The sequence below is a fragment of the Rhinoraja longicauda genome, chromosome 6 (genome assembly GCF_053455715.1).
Source record: "Rhinoraja longicauda isolate Sanriku21f chromosome 6, sRhiLon1.1, whole genome shotgun sequence".
In the NCBI taxonomy this organism is placed as follows: domain Eukaryota; kingdom Metazoa; phylum Chordata; class Chondrichthyes; order Rajiformes; family Arhynchobatidae; genus Rhinoraja; species Rhinoraja longicauda.
Window position 1 is genome coordinate 32,296,979 of NC_135958.1, and position 20,232 is coordinate 32,317,210.

The 20,232-nt window shown below is 41.4% G+C and overlaps 1 protein-coding gene across 1 annotated transcript in view; it reads right to left on the reverse strand.

The window, feature by feature from the left end:
* The window catches only part of cdh13 (cadherin 13, H-cadherin (heart)), a 944,123-nt gene that overhangs the window by 74,847 nt on the left and 849,044 nt on the right, over positions 1-20,232 (reverse strand). The window lies entirely within an intron of this gene.

Here is a 20,232-nt window from a genome sequence, read left to right on the forward strand (position 1 = left end):
CATTCAAAACATTGCTGAAGTCTCACCTGTTCAGTACTGCCTTCAACCACTGAAGATCACCTCACCTTCTGTCTCCTTTCTCTGTTCATTTATTTATTTACTTATTTATCTATTTATTCATTTCCCCTATGTTCTCAAAATCTCTGTAAAGCGTCTTTGAGTATATGAAAAGCGCTATATAAATAAAATGTATTATTATTATTATTAACACTCTCTGCTAATAAATCCTCAATCTACTGGAAGGAAATGAATGAATGAATGAATGAATGAATGAATGAATGAATGAATGAATAAGTTTATTGGCCAGTATGTGCATATACAAGGAATGTGCCTTGGTGCTCCACTCACAAATGACAACACAAACATACAGTTAACAATTAGAATAAAGCATAAACACATCAAAACAATCAGGATACAACATTACGGTCTAAACATGTGGGTGAAAATAAACCAGAGCAAAAATAAGACCACAGACTTTGATTATTGAGTAGAACTTCTACTCGTGGAAAAAAGCTGCTTTTATGTCTGGCTGTGGCTGCTTTGACAGTCCGGAGTCGGCTTCCATAGGGAAGTGCTTCAAAGGGTTTGTGGCCAGGATCAGAGGGGTCAGAGATGATCTTGCCCACTTGTTTCCTGGCCCTTGCAGTGTACAGTTCGTCAAGGGGGGAAGGTTGAATCATTATTAACATCCATCCTCAACATTGTGCCCTTACTCACAATCAGTACGGTTCATTGGACAGACTGTGCAGTTTCCATGCCTATAACCAGACTCTTGAAATAGCTGTGCTATTCTGAACACTGTTATTGGAAAAGATTACCATGTGGTCTGAAGAAAGGGTTCAAGAATATACTGCAACGATCCTTCAAAGAATCTAAATGCTGACTCCTCAGAAACCTTGGTCCATGACCATGCAAAATGGGGAGGTAGCATTTAAGATGATATTGAGAATGTCAAGTCTATGCATTAAATGTATACAGAGACCCTGCTGAAATGGCAGAAGGAATAGACCATCTCATTTAACTATTCCCCTGCCTGTTGCAGCTGTGGAAGGCTCTACACTGGCCCCAACTGTTACTTCAGAATCAACGAGGAATCAAGTCCTCCTTGATCAAGACAAACTGCCTAAGAAGGATATTGTGTAAGAAGGAACTGCAAAGACTGATCAGTCTAAAGAAGGGTCAGTAAACAATAGACAATAGACAACAGGTGCAGGAGTAGGCCATTCAGTCCTTCGAGCCAGCTCCGCCATTCAATGTGATCATGGCTGATCATTCACAATCTGTACCCCGTTCCTGCCTTCTCCTCATATCCCTTGACTCCACTATCTTTAAGAGCTGTATCAATCTCGACCCAAAATGTCACCCATTCCTTCTCTCCAGAGATGCTGCCTGTCCCGCTGAGTTACTCCCGCATTTTGTGTCTGTCTTAAGACGGATATTGATGGTTTCTATACTTCATTCTTTTAAAATTTCTGTATTACTGCCTTCAAAACACAAGATGAAATGTAATATGAATCATTTATCATTATATACACCTTGGGCTCAAATTCTGAATGTCAAAATCTATGTCATTCTGGAATTGTTCACATCCCATTTATTTCAATATTCAACAATTATTCAAAAATATAATCTAAGAATTTATTGAGGAAATTTTAATTTGGATATTCCTTTCTTTTAAATCTACAGCTCAATAATAGCAAAACAAAATGCTGGAGGAACTCAGTTGGTGAGGCAGCATCCCACCTGTATGTGCAGTTTATGTTTTGCTCAAGATTCCAACATCTGCAACTTCTGGTGTCTTCAGCTTGACAATAATTTGTGATAACATAGCTCCTTTTCCAATTATTTCCTATCCTGAAGAGCTCTTAAGGATAGCAGAGTCAGGGGGTATGGGGAGAAGGCAGGAACGGGGTACTGATTGAGATTGATCAGCCATGATCACATTGAATGGTGGTGCTGGCTCGAAGGGCCGAATGGCCTACTCCTGCACCTATTGTCTATTGTCTATTCACAGGTTCCACTGATGTCTCCTAAAATGGTGTTTGGCAATTTAAAATAAACATATACATTCCAACAGCATTCAAAATCTTCGGCATGCTACAGAATAATGTTCTTCTACTTAGCACATCTAAGAATGACAAATAAAATCTTTTCCTTTCAACTACATTAGAACCACCTGTATGTGCAGATAAAATGTTCCTCCTGCACTAGAAACCGTAATTATTCAAGGAGAAAAATCTGTTTCAAATTGGGTCCTAACTCCTAAATGAAAGTGGACATTGAACAGATTGCTGATATTAATAGACATTCTACATCTGTGGTGCTCTGCAATGCACACTGAAATACTACCAACTCAAAGAACCTCAAATGAAAGATTTAAATGCCTTGAATTCTGCATGTGTGAAAAATTGTTTAATATAGTTTAGTTTAATATAGTTTAGTTTAGAGATCGAAGAATCTTTAGGGCGGCAGGGTGGTGCAGCAATAGAGTTGCTGCCTTACAGCACCAGAGACCCGGGTTCGATCCTGACTACTGGTGTGGTATATATGGAGTTTGTACATTCTCCCCGTGACTGCATGCGTTTTCCCCGGATGCTCCGGTTTCCCCCCACATTCCAAAGACATACAGGTTTGTAGGTTAATTTGGCTTTGATAAAAATTGTAAATTGTGTATAGGATAGTGCTAGTGCACAGTGATCGCTGTTCGGCACAGACTCGATAGGCCAAAGGTGTGTAGGAAAATAACTGCAGATGCTGGTTCAAATCTAAGGTATCACAAAATGCTGGAGTAACTCAGTGGGTCAGGCAGGATCTCAGGAGAGAAGGAATGGGTGACGTTTGAAGAAGGGTCTCGACCCGAAACATCACCCATTCCTTGTAGTTGTGTGACTTGTTGCTTTTTTCTTCGAATGGCTGTTTGGTAATTTGCATATCACTGTACCTTAATTGGTATATGTGACAATAAAAGACCTTTGAAACCTTTGATGCATCTATATACTGTAAATGGCTCAATTATAATCTTGTATTGGCTTTCTGCTGACTGGATAGGGTCCAGAGGAGGTTTACAAGAATGATCCCAGGAATGAGTCGATTAACCTATGATGAGCATTTGACGGCACTGGGCCTGTACTCGCTGGAGTTTAGAAGAATGAGTGGGGACCTCATTGAAACGTACAGAATAGTGAAATAATTGGATGGAGTGGATGTGGAGAGGATGTTTCCACTAGTGGGAGAGTCTAGGACTAGAATTAAAGGATGTTCTTTTAGGAAGGAGATGAGGTGGAATTTCCCCTAGTCAGAGGGCGGTGAATCTGTAGAATTCTTTGCCACAAAAAGCTGTGGAGGCCAAGGCAGTGGATATATTGAAGGCAGAGATAGACAGATTCTTGATTAGTATGGGTGGCAGAGGTTATGGGGAGACGGCAGGAGAGTGGGGATAGGAGGGAGAGATAGATCAGCCATGTTTGAATGACGGAGTAGGCGAATGGCTTAATTCTGCTCCTATCACTTATGATCACAGACCTGCTGAGTTCCCCCAGCAGTTTGTTTTTAGTGTAAGAAGGAACTGCAAATACTGGTTTAAACTAAAGATAGACACAAAAAACTGGAGTAACTCAACAGGACAGGCAGCATCTCTGGAGAGAAGAAATGGGTGACGTTTCGTGTCTGAAGAAGGGTTTCGACCCAAAATGTCACCCATTCCTACTCTCCAGAGATGTTGCCTGTCGTGCTGAGTTACTCCAGCTTTTTGTGTATATCTTCAGTTTGTTTTTAGCCCAACTTTTGCAGCATCTGTAGTCTCTTGTGTCTCCTAACCAGGCAGCATTTTCTGTAATAATATGCTTCATTTTATGACTGTACAAAGCTCAGAATTTGAACATAATAGTTGCTACTGAATTTATATAAAACCAAATGAGTAATTAAGTAAAGTGAAATCAATTTATAATCTTGGGGGAATCAGCATTCGTGCAACAAAAAAAATGAAAAGCACTTTTAAATCAGTTAAGAAATCGGTTAGAGTAGGCAAGAACTAAATACAACAGAAATCTATTAAACACAAACATAGTAACATAAAGAGTAGTTTCTTGGCTATTTTAATTACATTGCAACAAATAAATTATTCTGTTAACGATAGAACTGTGTGACATTCATTTGTGATCAGTATGAAAATAATCACATACAACCTTGTAGATATATGTTGTGAAAAACCTCTCACTGAATAACTAATGTTGTATAATCTTATTACAAAACAATGGGGGGGTGTCATTTTTGTAGAAACAGGAGTTGGAAGCCTGATGCCAAACTGGGAAAAGAGACCAGCAATGCACAGAACTGAGCTGAAATTACTGAATCTAAATCGAGCACTACTTTAATAAGAACCTTAACCCTGAATTGACTTGACTTGACTTGAACGGCCACTGGCAAAGTTAATTGATGCACGAGATGGTTTTTGGCAGATATCTGTTGCTGTCCATTGGCCATTCAACGTGGCTTCTCCACAAACATAGAGTGATCCATCAGAACAGTGTCTGATGGGTGCAAAAGGTGGAACACAGGCACTTGTTATTTCAACAAGCAATTTCTCATATACAGACTTCACTTTTAACTGCGATGGTATGGAGATTTTAGGATTCAACCTTGCCTTTGGCTAACATTCATTCATTCAAAAAAGGGAGGAAGAGAAAGCATGCAAGTTGGCTTAACATCTGTTATAAGGAAAATAGCAGCAGTTATGTTCCTCGTGGTAGAGATTATGACTTTGGCTTGCCACATAAGATTAAGAATCTATCCAATTAAGTCCAGAGATTAGGTTATATTTTACTCTTTCTCAAAAGGTCATGAGTGTCAAGAAATCTTTTCCTGAACGTGTGGTGGAAATAGAGCCTTTGAATCTGCTTAAGGTGAAGCTAGATACTTAATAAGCCAGGGTTTGAAAGGTTAGCACTGGAGTAAGGATGCAGAATGAGTTACCAGTCAGCTTAGCCACGATTTTATTAAATAGCAGAGTAGGCTTGAGGGGCAAGTGGGTGACCTTAATACTTGTGTTCATATGTTCGTATTCCCAAGAACTCCAAACATTTATACCGTGGAGTTACAAAAAACTCCTGGTTTAATTGTAAGCCTGTGAGTTATTACATGGTCACCTTTATAAAGCTGCTGGACCATGGCTTCTGGCCTTTTCATTTTACATGCAATGGTATGAAAGATTTATTACAACGTACATATTAACTTGTTTTTTACTGTTATTTATAAACTTGTCAGTAACATTCTCACCTTTGTCAAAAGATAATGTGCTTTCCAGACTCATACCTGAGACATGGAAACAAAAGTTGAAGTTGATATTCCTTCGCAATACTGGAGTTGAAGTATTGGGGTGAATCATTTATTCATTTGGGTTTGTTATATAGAATCTGTGAGCATTGTCTACAGGGTATGTTGTACCGCTGCAAGTAAGAATTTCATTGTTTCATCAGTCCATAAGACAATTAAATGATTCTCCTCATACTTAAGCTGTCAGAGGTGAAGTCTTTTGGATGATATTTTAGATATAGCTCTTAGGGCTAACGCAATCAACGGATATTGGGAGAAAGCAGGAATGGGGTACTGATTTTGGATGATCAGCCACAATCAGATTGAATGGCAGTGCTGGCTCGAAGGGCTGAATGGACTACTCCTGCACCTATTTTCTATGTTTCTATGCTTCTATGTCTCATCTCCATTGGAAGAGGATATAGAAACAATCCCTTTGCATTATTCCAGAGTAAATATTAATACCTCAGCAAAGTCAGAAAATTGATTATCAGATCATTGCCCAATATCATATTCACCTCCAACAGATGGCTGCACAGATCATCTGCTGGTTATCAACTGATCCCTGGTCAGTTTGTCTCCAATTTCGGTGCCTTTGTACTGAAATATGGACTTCTTAAATAAGATCAATGGCAGTTTTAGTTTTAGTTTTAGAAATACAGCCTGGAGACAGGCCCTTCAGCCCACCGAGTCCACACGGACCAGCAATCAACCCCGACACTATTTCTATTCTAGTCACTAGGGACAATTTAGAGAAGCCAATTAAATCACAAACCTGCACTTCTTTGGAATGTGGGAGGAAACTGGAGAAAGCCCGTGCTCCGTGCAGACAGCACCAAAGGTCAGGATCAAACCCAAGTCTCTGGTGCTGTGAGGCAGCAACTCTACCACAATGCCACCAAATGTGGCGCATTTGATTTCCTGGTTCAACATTGGATTCTCAAATAAAATCAATGGCAGAGGGCAAATGTACTGAGCAGAGGACTAAATGCACTTCACATCTGGTCCCTCTGCTTTACAGTATAACCCTAAGCAGTACAACCCTATTCGTTTGAATGAAGTTAACACAGAATTAAAAAAGGTATGTGCAAATGAGATTATTAGACAATGCATAACTTATTTATAATTTTCTCGCAGCTATCTCACTTTGCAGAAGGTACATGGCTGTGGAGAGTGAGCTCAACCACCCCCCCCCACCCCCTCACCCTGCCCACCCCACACGCATATCTCAGTCTCAGGTTAGTGTTGGCAGGTGAGCAGCAAGTGTAGGCAATGGGCTGATCAAACATGATCTAGCCATTATCATGTCAGCTGTGCGCATTTATGTAATTGTGTTTCCTACATTACAATGGTAAATGTTCCTCAAAAATACACATAATTGGATGTTAATGTTTCGGATGAAAGGTACTATAAGATTGCAAATGGTTTTGTTCCCTTTCCTTAAGTTTGCTCAGTTTATGGCTGCTACACTTGCCTTTGTTTGTCATAGCATTGAAAATAACAGCTGGGATGCCATGTTACAGGTGCACAAGGAAGGCTGTCATTCAGCTGAAATGGCGCAGAAAAGATTTACAAGGATGTTGCAGGGACTGGAGGGCTTGAGTTATCAGGACTAGATAGGCTGAGTCTTTCTTTCCCCTACAGCGTAAGATGTTGAGGGGTGACCTTATGAAGGTATACGTCCATAAGGGGCATAAATAAGGTGAATGGCCACAGTTTTATTTTCCAGGGCAGGGGAGTCCAAAATAGAGAACATAGTTTTAAAGTGAGAAGAGAAAGATTTAAAGAGGGCAAGGTCAATTTTTTCAGACTGAGGGTGATGGCTTTGTGGAACGAGCTGCCAAAGGAAGCAGTAGAAATAGTTAAAATGACAACATTTAAAAGAATTTGGACGGGTTCACAGATAGCAAAGGTTTTGAGGGACATGGATCAAATGCACGCAAATGAGATGAGTTGTGCAAAAAGGCCTGTGTCTGTGCTGCATAACTCCGTGACTCTTTGCTTTGATGGGATTACAATGACCAAATGATATCATGAAATCATAATTTTACAATTGATTTTGAGTACTTTAAGTTCGTAATTAAGTCTTTAAAATAATTTAAGTTGATTTATACAGATACTATCTGACTAAATCAGAATGGTCCCAACCAAAGATAATAGAGCAGAGCAAGATAGACCACTCAGCCCTAAAAACTGTAGTATGTCATGGCTCCATTTTAGTAGGCAGAAACTTGCAGAAGCATTTAAAAAGAAAAATAACAAAAATCTGTAAATTGATAGATGAGTTATATTTCTGCATTTTTATGGTATCATCACACATACTGTTCCCCCAAACCACTGATTACACTGCGAGAGGCATAGCGAACGGCGGGTTTTGCCTACTAAAATGGCGGATGTTCCGCTCCTTTGCCTACTACACTTCAGTATAGGTGATTTTGATGGAGTGGTTCATCTTGCTCCTCTAGTATCTTTGGTCCCAACCCAAAATGGCATCTGTCTGTTTCCCTCCACATTTATTGCCTGATCGGCTGAGTTCCTCCAGCAGTTTATTTTTCACTTGATATTCCAGCAGCTACAAACTCTTGTGTCTTCATGTGGATTTTACTGGCTTTTTTATGTATGGCTTCAGAAGACATTAAAATTATTATTTTCTTAATGTACTTTCATCCCGTCTGACTATACGGGTCCCCAAGCTCCTTGATCTTGGACTGGAGACCTCCATCTGCGGATGGATATACGATTTCCTGACGGGCAGGCCCTAGGGGATGAGAATTGACAGCCACACCTCTTCCTCACTGATCCTCAACACAGGCACACCACAGGACTGTGTGCTCAGTCCTCTCCTGTACTCCCTGTTCACGCACGACTGTACTGCTAAGCACAGCTCAAACAGCATCCTAATGTTTGCTGATGACACGACCATCTTGGGCCTCATCACAGACAACAATGAGACGGCCTACAGAGAGGAGTTAAAGGCACTAAACAGCTGGTGCCAGGAAAATAACCTCTCTCTCAATGTCAGCAAAACTAAAGAGATGATGGTGGACTACAGGAGACAGCAGGGGAGTGGACACCTCCCCATCCACATCGATGATGCTGAGGTTGAAAGGGTCAGCAGCTTTAAGTTCCTCGGTGTGCACATCACTGAGGACCTTTCCTGGACACTGCACACGGACACAATAACAAAGAAGGCCCACCAGCGGCTCTTTTTCCTGAGAAGACTGAGGAAGTTTGGCATGAATGCCAGCATCCTCACAAACCTCTACAGATGTACCATCGAGAGCCTGCTGACGGGCTGCATTACAGTCTGGTACGGGAACTGTTCTGCCCACAGCCACAAATCACTACAGAGAGTGGTGAAGACGGCACAGCACATCACTGGCAACTGTCTCCCGGCCATTCAGGACATTTTCTACCGGCGGTGCCTGCGGAAGGCACGCAGCATCATCAAGGACCACAGCCACCCAGCACGCAGGCTGTTCTCCTTGTTACTGTCAGGCAGACGATACAGGAGTATGGCTGCGCGTACCACCAGACTTAAGAACAGTTTCAGCCATCAGGCCATCAGGCATCTGAACTCATAAACACATTTCAAATCATATATGTTGATTATTTTAATATTGTCTTTTTACCTATTTTTAATATTGTCCTTTTACCTCCATTTTCTCCAGAGATGCTGCTTGACGCATTGAGTTACTCCAACATTTTGTGCCTATCTTTACTATAAACCTGCATTTGTAGTTCCTTATTATTACAAGATAGATATCATGTTTACCATTGTGCCCTGGATAAGAAATAACTGATATTAAGCAACCAATTCCGAAATCAGGCAGAAAGATCAAAGAGGAACAAATTGTAAAATATTTTGCAACAGGTCACCTGCTTTGATGGCAACTCAGAAACCTGTGATCCAGACCCCTGCCATAAGGGTAAGGACAGCAGCTGATGAGGTTGGTGCCAACTCCAAATTCTCTTCCAAGTCAAGGGATCAAGGGATAAGTCAGAATCCAGGGATATGGGGAGAAAGCAGGAACGGAGTAATGATTTTAGATGATCAACCATGATCATATTGAATGGTGGTGCCGGCTCGAAGGGTCGAATGGCCTACCTCTGCACCTATTTTCGAAGTCACAAATCAGCGTGACTTAGAAATATATTTTTTCTGGGTAAAATTCCTGGAACTTAAACAGCTATCAAAAATCTGGGAGTATCTTTACCCTATTGCCTGCAGTAGTTTTATGCGGGTGGCTCATTTTCGAGGGAAATTGAGCACAGACAACAAGTGCTGGCATTGCCTGTTTCACCAACATCCTGTAAAAATGGCTGGGGAAAAAGCACTATATTTGTATGCTTTCTATCTTTACTGGTGATCTTTATATCAACCCCAGTTTTTCAACTGAATTTTTGTCATTCATAGTTATTCAGAAGAAGCATAAACCAAGTTGGATTTTCAGAAAAAAACCTGTGTTCGAGGTTAGAGAGTTTTGGGAACAGGGGCCAAAAAGCCATACATATATTTGGATTCTGATTTTGTGTTATTTATGCCACCTTGGGGAAGGGAGTATTGGAGTTTCTGAAGTATACAAGGCTTCTGATGCTGTGGAATCTGAGAAACAGGGAAGTGCAATTGAAATTCAGCCCTCGGAGGGTGAAATTACACCATGACATGTTTATATGGGCACCTTTCATTAGGCATGTGAATGACAATTTAAAATGGGAAGAAATTGACACCAAGATAGCACAGGAACATGACAGCAGCAAATAGGTTTTATTGGGAGGAAAATCATAGCAGTAATTATATTAAAGATGTTGCCAAGAAACCCAAGTACATAATGCCATCTGTTCCTGCTGTGCAATTGAAAAGTCACTCTGACCTGGAGTGAAACTTTTATGCAGTTGTGTGTCTTGTTGCCTTGTTTGGTATGACTGTGTGGCAAACCAAATTCCTTGTATGTTTTTACATACTTGGCTCATAAATTAATTACAATATAATTACAATGATGCCAAACTGGTCATCAGTAGAATTTCTGATGCATTTAATATTTCTACAAATATTGTCAGTGTAATCTTTTAAGGCAACAGCAGGAGGCTTTACGACCTGTTCCTTTGCTAGTCAACATGATTACAGCTGACCCAATGCCTTTGGCTATTCTTCCTTAGCTATCGCCAAATACTGATTCCTATGGTGTCCAAAAATTATTGGTCTCAGCTTTGAAGTTGTTCAATGACTGACAATCCACAGTCCTCCTGTGCTGCTCATTTCAGTTGTTTAAAATAAATTTCTCCTCATCCTTATCTTAATAGTTTCTTCGTTGTATCAATCAGCCCATCAAGGCCGAATAGCTATTTATCTCGGTGTACAGGGGGTTATAGTTTGGGAGGTGCTATGTTCCTTCCATTAACTCTCGGCTTCTGTGAGCTTGGAAGGAAGAGACTCAAAGGTTTCAATCCATTGCAAATGCTCCTCCATTTTAAGGAATCATGGGCCAGTGATTCCAACCAAAAAGTGGGAAGGTTGCACTTTGTTCAACAAAGATTTGAAAATATCCTTGGATCATTTACTGTCAACCTGAAATTCCTTGGTAAAGCTGAGAGTAGAGTGCCTGTTTCAGGAGTCTGGCATCAGCATGTGGACGATATGCCTGCCCATCAGAGTTGATTGAATGCGCTAATTGCCTCAGTGAAGCATGTCAGCCTAGAAGGGAACACTAATGCTGGTTTGTTTATACTCCAGGTGGTCTTAAAGCATTATACCTGTTGCAGGTGGTCCTTTCTCATAAAGCAAAGGGCAAGAATCACAACTGCCCAGTAGACCACGAGCCTTGTGTGGTCTAGATTTTTAAACACTTTTTTTTCCGCAGTCAAAAAAGATTATGATGAATTTCATCTTTTGATGTCTGCCTTTACTGAGATATAAAATATGGTTTTCTAGGGCCTTGCAGTGAACTGTAATTGTTTGGGTTTGCATTGTACAGTGGAGGCCTGTTGATAAAGGCCTTTGTTTTGCAGATGTATATAAGAGTATTATCTTAGAGTCATAGAGTGATACAGTGTGGAAACAGGCCCTTTGGCCCAACTTGCCCATACCGGCCAACAATGTCCCAGCCACACTAGTCCCACCTGCCTGCGTTTGGTCCATATCACTCCAAACCTGTCCTATCCATGTAACTGTCTATCAGCATGTGGACTATATGCCTGCTTTATTCACTTCAGAGAGTGAATGGCAAGCAACATCTCCAAACTACAACTTGAACAAGCATAAAGTAACTATGGTTCTTCAGTGGAGGACACAGGCAAAATAACTTTCCATTTGTTCAATAGATTATCTCCAATTCAATAAACCGTGCGTTTGAAATGAGGTGCAGCACTTCAGCGAAAAAGATTTTGAATTACTGGGATGCTAAACGGTAATTGCTCGATGTTCCTGGACAGCTAAACTCTCTACACTGATATTTGTTAATGTCACAGTAATTTGAATTATTTTTAGCAAATGACCCACTGCCCAGAAAAAAAGGTGTATTTAGCAGAGATACAGAGTTCCTTCAGCATTTTGTGTTTTGCTTAAGATTGCAACATCTGCAGTTTCTTGAGTCTGCATTTATTGCTCATCTGTCTTCTATTCATGCCAAGACATTACCACAGCTGCGTGACCACTTATTTCAAACAGCTATTCATTATGAGGTATATTAACAAGTGTCATTTGGAAATCCAGATTTGCATCTGCTCATTCCACTTTACCTCCCTTCTTAGTCTTATCCTGAAAAAACTCCAATTGATTTATTACGCTCAGCTTTGCTGTCACAGAAGCAAGTTGACTCCTTCCTAATCACGTCATGATCTTCACAGGCCCAGCGATCACATTCTTAGTGATTGCTTCCAGCATTTTGCTGGGAATTTGCGCCAGAATAAGTGGTCTACAGTTCCTTATTTTCTCATTACCTCCTTCCTTAATTTGTGAAACGAAGTCAATATAATTTTGTTTTATTTTGAAAGTATTTGTTCCAATAGTGAGCATTATAATGTTATCATGCATGAGCAGTGACCCATGCCTCCTGAGTGCTTAATAGCTAGAAGTTTGGTTAAAACGGGAAGATTCTATAATTGCATTTATTGATCCAATGCTCTCACATTTAATAATCCACTGCTCTCACTAATTGCACTGCTTTAACTAAATAATGAACAAGCAAGAAGAAAATAAAAATGTAGATTCTTAGTGACATCTGTCTATTTACATTTTTGATGTATTAAAGGCCACAATTTCTGGCAAAATGAGTGGTATAATAAACTAAAGTATTTGTCCCATAATATTTCAAAACAAAGCCATTTATCCAAATATTTGTCAAAGTCCTATTGTGTTTTTATTTACCTTGAGCAGTTGGATTGTCAACAGTTTTGATCCTTGTATATTAAGATTACCTTTACAAACAAGGACTGGAGTGGAATATAAATCAGTGGGCTAACCTAATTTAATTAGAAACCAGATGATAATGAAATATATACTCCATGCTATTAGTTTGTCATTATTTATTCCAGAAAAATATGATATTTAATTGGTTGTATCACCAGGCAATTGCTTGTGGCATTAAATCCCTGTAAAGTTAATCAAAATCCTATAGTGATAATAGCCTTAAGCAGAGTTAGTGGTTACAATAGTAAATTCCCCAGGCAGTGTTAAGTTTTTTTTTAAAACAGAGTTGCAATGCTTGTTGCTTGAAGTATCAGATTTTAGTTTGTTTAGTGGAGAAAAAGTCAATGTAAATTTGATTCAAACACAGTTGTGGTAACCGGGTTAAAGACATTAAGAGAGTCAAGGGATTGAGAACATTGGTACCGAGATAAACAAGCAGCCAAGATCTATTGAATGGCAGAACAACAGAAGGTGCTGAAGAGCCAGCTCCTGCAAACATATCTTATGTTCACATGTACATTTTGCAGCCAATTTTATCAAGTAATTAAAGTTCACCGAGTCATACAGAAAATAAATGCAGTGCACTTATTTCCATAATTTGAAACAAAATCACAAATTAGAAACTTTATTAAAAAGTCTATCAAGAACCAGTAAATTATAATTAAACAGTGAAACATTAAATTATTGAATATCGTAAAGCTGAAATATGTTTTGCAAACTGGTTCACGATTAATTTAAATACATGGAATAATTCAAGTTTATGTTAAGATGTTTAGAAATGAATCAGATCATTCGGTCCAACTTCTCATTGAGTGCCACAGCAGATTTGACTAAACTTTTCTTTCATCCTTTTGTGATTCTGGTCATTCCAATAAATTGCTGATTCAGAAATGGGCACTACTGGTGTCTGGTAATCAAGGTAGTGTGTAAACCCATACAGCATGCAAACAGGCCTCTTCTATCTATTCCCCTCTTGATTTTGTACACCTCTATAAGATTATACCTCAGCTCCCTGCACTCCGAGGAATAAAGTCCTAGCCTGTCCAACCTTTCTCTCCATTCTTTCCAGTTTAATGGCGTCTTTCTAACTACAGGGTGACCAAAACTGAGCACAATATTCAGTGCAGATCAACAAATGTCTTGTACAACTGCAACATAATGTGCTATATTTAATTACTTAACTAGTGACGGTCAGTATGCCAAAAGCCTTCTTCACCACCCTATTTACCTGTGGTGTCACTTTCAGGGAATTATGTTCTTGTACTCCTAGATCCTTCTACTCTACAATAATTCCCAGGGCCCGACCATTCACCGTGGAGGTCCCTGGTTTGACTTCCCAAATTGTAACGCCTCACGTTTATATGAATTAAATTCTATTCGTCATTCCTTGAGGCACTTGCCCAGCTGATCAAGATCCTGCTGTATTTCTTGATAAACATCTTCACTTCTTAGTTACCACCTATTTTAGTATCATCTGCAAACAGGAATGAGCCCAGCACCGGCTGTGGACCGGGGACCCGGCTGGAGGCCTTTATTGAGGCGCCGCGGTCTCGATGCCACCTGGAAGGCCCTGAAGGCTCGGCGGACAGCTGAACCCGCGAGGAGCTCGTTTGGCTCCGTGGGAAGGCTAGACGGGTACGGAGGAGACTGGACGGGAACGGAGATGGACGCACGCACTCGGGAGATGGCGGAGCCCCGCGGCTGGGGCCTGCGTCAAACAGAGCCCACGGCGGGGACTGGCATTGAACGGAGCCTGGGATGTTGGAGCGAGGTCGTCTACATTGGACAGAGCCAGAGGTCGTGCCGCCAGGAACAAAGGAGGACCTGGTGTGATGGGGGGGGGGGGGGGGGGGGGGGGGGAGGGGGGAGAACAAGGGTGGACCCGGCACAGAATACTTTGTAATTTTGACAGCACTCTTTATGTGGGTATTCAGGCAGAGAATTTCTCTGTGATTTGTCACATGTGACAATAAAGTATTCAATTCAATTCAATTCAATTCAATCCCTGAGGCACACCACAAGCCTCCAGTCCGAAAAATAGCCTTCCACCAATACCCTCTATTTTTCTAGCATTAAGACTATTCTGTATCCCATTAGCTAGTTCTATAGACAATAGACAATAGGTGCAGGAGGAGGCCATTCGGCCCTTCGAGCCAGCACCACTATTCAATGTGATCATGGCTGATCTCCCTGGATCCAATGTAATTTAACCTTCCAGAGTCGGCTGCTATGCAGAACCTTAGCAAAAGCCTTGTTGAAGTACATGTTCACCATGTCTATGGCCCTGCCTCATCAATACTTTTGACTAGTTCTTCAACATGTTCTCCCAGGCACAAGGTCATGCTAGCTTCCCCTTAACAACACTTGTATTTGCGAGTGCATGTATAGGTTATCTCTCAGAATCATCTACAGTAATTTTCCTACCACAGACGTTAGGCTCATTAGTCTGTAATTCCCAGCCATTTCCTTGCAGCCCTTCTGAAACAGAGGCACAACATTAGCTATCCTTCAGTCTTCACTCATCTGTGTCTAATGAAGATTCATGTATCTGAACCAGGACTCCTAGAATTTCTTCTCCAGCTTCCAACATTCTCCTTGGATATACTTGATCAGGCCCAGGGGCTTTATCTACCTTCATATATTTTACAACATCCAGCACCTTCATGACGACAATGCAGATTGCTTAGTTTAGAGATTAGTTTAAAGATACACAGCGGAAACAGGCCCTTCGGCCCTTCGAGACTGCACCAACCAGCGATCCCCACACACTAACACTATCCTACACACACTAGGGACATTTTATAATTTTACCGAAGCCAATTAACCTACAAACCTGACCATCTTTGGAGTGTGGGAGGAAACCAGAGCACCTGGAGAAAACCCACACAGCTCAAGGAGAGAAGGTACAAATTCCGTACAGACAGCACCTCAGGATCGAACCCAGGTCTCTAGTGTTATAAAACAGCAACTCTACCGCTGCACCACCATATTGGCATCAAGACCTCATTGATGTCAAGACATCTCCAATAACGGTCCCAAGTCTTCATGCCATCTCTTGATGCTCCACACATGGTTGGCCACTTTGGTTTCTGAAGGGCCCTATATTCTCTCTAGTAACCATTTTTCCCTTAATATACACAAAATCTCTTTGGATTCTCCTTAATCGTATCTGCTAGAGTTTTCAAATGGCTCCATTTTGCCCTCCAGATTTCCTTCTGGTGTGTTCCTCAATTGCCTATACTTCTCCAAGAATATATTCAATCCCAGGTGCCTATACCTGACCTATGTCTTGTTCTGTTTCCTGACCAGAGCCTCATAATCCGGGGCTCCTATCCCCTGGCTGCCTTGCCCTCCACTCCAACAGAAATGAGCGCACCATGAACTCTCACTACTACACTGACCTCCCAGTCTGACCTTTCTGTCATGGGCCTCCTCCAGTGCCATAGTGAGGCGCACCGGAAATTGGAGGAACAGCACCTCATATTTCGCCTGGGCAGGTTGCAGCTCAATGGTATGAACATTGACTTCTCCAACTTTAGATAGTTCCTCTGTCCCTCTCTTCTCCTCCCCCTTCCCAGATCTCCCACTGTCTTCCTGTCTCCACCTATATCCTTCCTTTGTCCTGCCCCCCTGACATCAGTCTGAAGAAGGGTCTCGACCCGAAACGTCACCCATTCCTTCTCTCCTGAGATGCTGCCTGACTTGCTGAGTTACTCCAGCATTTTGTGAATAAATACCTTCAATTTGTACCAGCATCTGCAGTTATTTTATTACACTTTCACAAGGATTCCCACTTTCCTTTCATTGGTAGTACCTATCATTTCCTGTGCCCTCAACCACCTCTGTGCCATCATCGACCACCCCGCCCCTGAGGCGTGATTGAGTACCACCCTGCCTGCCCACCCTGGGGCCTTTAAAGTGTGGATACAAAAGTGGGAGTCATCTGGGCGCTAACTCACCCTGTACTCTGTTAAAAGGCAGGAGAACTTCAGCTTGATGTCAATGGATGGAAAGGTGGTCATCAGCATGAGGTAGGTCCAACTCTATTGACTGCTCCCTGACTGAGCTTTAGGCTGAAACAGCTGCCAGTCAAACTGAAGATAGACATAAAATGTTGGAGTAACTCAGCGGGACAGGCAGCATCTTTGGAGAGAAGGAATGGGTGAAGAAGGGTCGAGGGGAGTGGGCGGTACATAGATAAGGAAGTGTAAGGTGTGAAAACAGGACAAAGGGAATAGAGATCAAGGAAAATGCAGAATAGATCAAACAACAAAGCAAACAGAGATAAAATGTAGTCGGAGACAGTAAGACTGGTCGGAGAACTGGGAAGGGGGAGGGGATGGAGAGAGAGGGAAAGCAAGGGTCAAACTGATCTGGATCAAAGTCTGATGTGGGCTGACACAGCATGACTTGACCTGTCCCAATCCCAAATATTTTGGAACAATGTGTACCTCACCCAACCTGAACCCAGCACATGTAGTCAAATCCCATTGGGTTCAGACCGGGCAGCAAGCTTCCTGCACGGAGCGAATGATAAAATGCTGAAAATGTCACTGAGGCTGAGGAAGGTTCTAGTTGTAAGGTTAATTATGTCATTGAAACATGGTTGAGTGAAAAGGACAGGTCCCATTTAAAAAAAATCCCCACAGATTTCTCTTTAAATCAAAGGTTCAGCCTTTTTAGAGCATCCGTAGTACTTCTAATTGTGTATTGACTTCATAATCTCAGTGATCCACCTGCTCGTCTGACATATAATGTAGATACGCAAAGTTTCAGTAACTTGGTTGTTGGTGATAAATCCCAACGGTTCTGAATGCGAACTGCTGGCATTTACATTTAAATTGGAGCAAGGGCAGGACTTCCTTGAATGCTTAAAGAACACGAAAGCCCCAAGATAACACCAAAAAGCTGGAGTAACTCTGCAGGTCTGGCAGCATCTCTGGAGAAAAGGAATAGGTGACATTTCAGGTCGAGACCCTTCTGACCCGTGTCTGAAGGAGGGTCTCCACCTGAATCGTAACCTACTCCTATTCTTCAGAGATGCTGCCAGACTCGCTGAGTTATTCCAGCTTTTGTAAACCAGTATCTGCAGTTCCTTCCTACACGAGAAAGCCCCAAGCTTGCTTGCAAGTTTGAATACACTGTATTTGTCAGCTTGCTCTACTGCAAGACACCATCCAATTGGCTCAGTCCTCCTGGGCTAGTTTAGATTTAATGACCTATAATTCCATAACCCAACCGATTTCAATGGATAAGGAGACATATTCCATATATTTATGTGTTTGGGTGATATCAGCCAATTTTATTAATTTTAACATTGTTTATTATTCTTTTCATTTTGAATAGCTTCTATATCCTGGCGTGAGAGAGATGTGGTGCGAAAATGTACACTGCTCTTTGTTCTTACAGTGGTGGTCGGGGTGAATAGGTACAGCTGGTGAACAGAAGATGCTGGCAATAGGGCTTTATTGCTGTCAAAGCCTTCTTGGGGCATTTTGGTGAGGGTTCTTCAAATACTTTTTGATATTCTAACGCTCACAACATACTGCCGGAATCATATCATTATAGATACAATCGCCACAGGAAAGGCCGACATTAATATCAAATTAGCAGAAGTTTTCCATTCTCAAGTGCCTGTCCAATGTATTTTCAAAGCCTTGATTAATTCTATTTTCTACTACCCTAATCAGCTATGAAATGTAGATCAGAACAGTTTTCTGCAGAACAGAAAATATCCCCTAATCCTCTTCATGCTTTTTGACTAATTTTTTTAATGTACACCATTCTTTTGAAAAATCTGCTCATTTTCATGGAAACAATTTTCTCTACTTAAACTGTACAAACCAATCTTTAATTTGTAAATGTGCACACATCCAACAAATCTCGGCTCAATGTCCTTTGATTCAAAGAAGCAGGCATCTCTTGAAAGCCCTGTTACTGAAATTATTCATCCGTAGAACCATTCTACTGAATCTCATCTGTGTACCAATCATACTTTACTCCTCACCCCCTTCCACCCCCAATCCAAGACCTCCACAGACAGAAAAAGAAGCACAAAGCGCTGGAGTAACTCAGTGGGTCAGGCAGCATCTCTGGAGAAAAGGAATAGGTGATCTTTCGCGTCGAGACCCTTCTTCAGACTGAGAGTCAAGGGAGAGGGAAACTCATATCCCTGCTCGTTTTGCTCTCCCCTGACTCTCAGTCTGAAGAAGGGTCTCGACCTGAAACGTCACCTGGACTTTTTCCCCAGAGATGCTGCCTGACCCGTTGAGTTACTCCAGCACTTTGTGTCTTTTTTTTGTTAACCAGCACCTACAGTTCATTATATCTCCAAATACAGGGTGCTCCGAGCCAGTTGGAAATCCCTCTGAACCCAGCCCAGGAAAGTTGGGGTGTGGGGTGCCTGCAGTCAGGAATGATGGAGCAATTCCAGCAAAATCTGACCAATTTCTATGAACTTCAACATGTTTCTTTTTTTTTAACCTTTTAAAGAATAGCTAGAATTTATTTAATGGAGTTGAATAACATATTGACTTTTTTCTTCGCTAACAGATTCATGAAACAACTACAGGAACAAATAAATCCAGGTTCAGGTTTGTTCATTTTGAGCCGATGTTTTCTATTTCTGCACATAGTCCAACTTAAATAGCCAATATTATTTCTGATTCGCAGCATCTCAATGATTTGGATTGTGTCCCTCCTAATCTTCCTCAATCAGAGTAGACTCTGTGTTGTGCTGCTCAGTTGCACGATTCAAAGATACCACATGACAGAACAAAGGAAGTCTTCAAGGAGATGAAATAAAACATGTTCAATTGAATGCTGAAGCTTCAAAGCTGCACTAACTTCAAATGCACATGGGATGTTAGTCTGATTATTTCGAAGTATGCATAATGCATATGAGGGAATATGCATATAAAAAGCATTGCCTCAAACTGATAAACCTGTGTAGTGCAAAACATCACGGCACACCAGGATCAAATGTGGAGGCCAACACCCCAGATTTTGCAGGAATAGCTGATTTGACGTTGACATGAAAATCTTCTTAAAGTTATCTTACACCCTGCGTTATCTCGCGTTTTGACATTCCGGGTTACACAATGGAGAAGGTTTGGCAGAAGTGAGTGAATAACCCCCTATATTGATAGCTAAGTAAGGAGGTCCAGGACAGCACAGACAATCAAAGCAGCATCGCATACCCGTTAGAACACTCACTTCTCTCAGAATGAAGATGTGACAATTGATGAAGCATCATCGGGGATTAGAAAAGTCCACTAAACTTAACAGTCTCCTCCATCCCTTCACAAGGGAAGAGGGACATGTAGTAAAGCACAACACTTTTAATTTAAACTGCCTAGCTGAGGAAAGATGAAAACTTCAAAGTTAACCCAAGCTGCCTTGCAGGATATGTTGCCCAGCGGTCTGAATATTTTGATTCTCTAACTTCAAGTAACCTTTGCCTTCCCTCTCCCTCCATCCCACCCCCCTTCCCAGTTCTCTGGCTGGTCTCACTG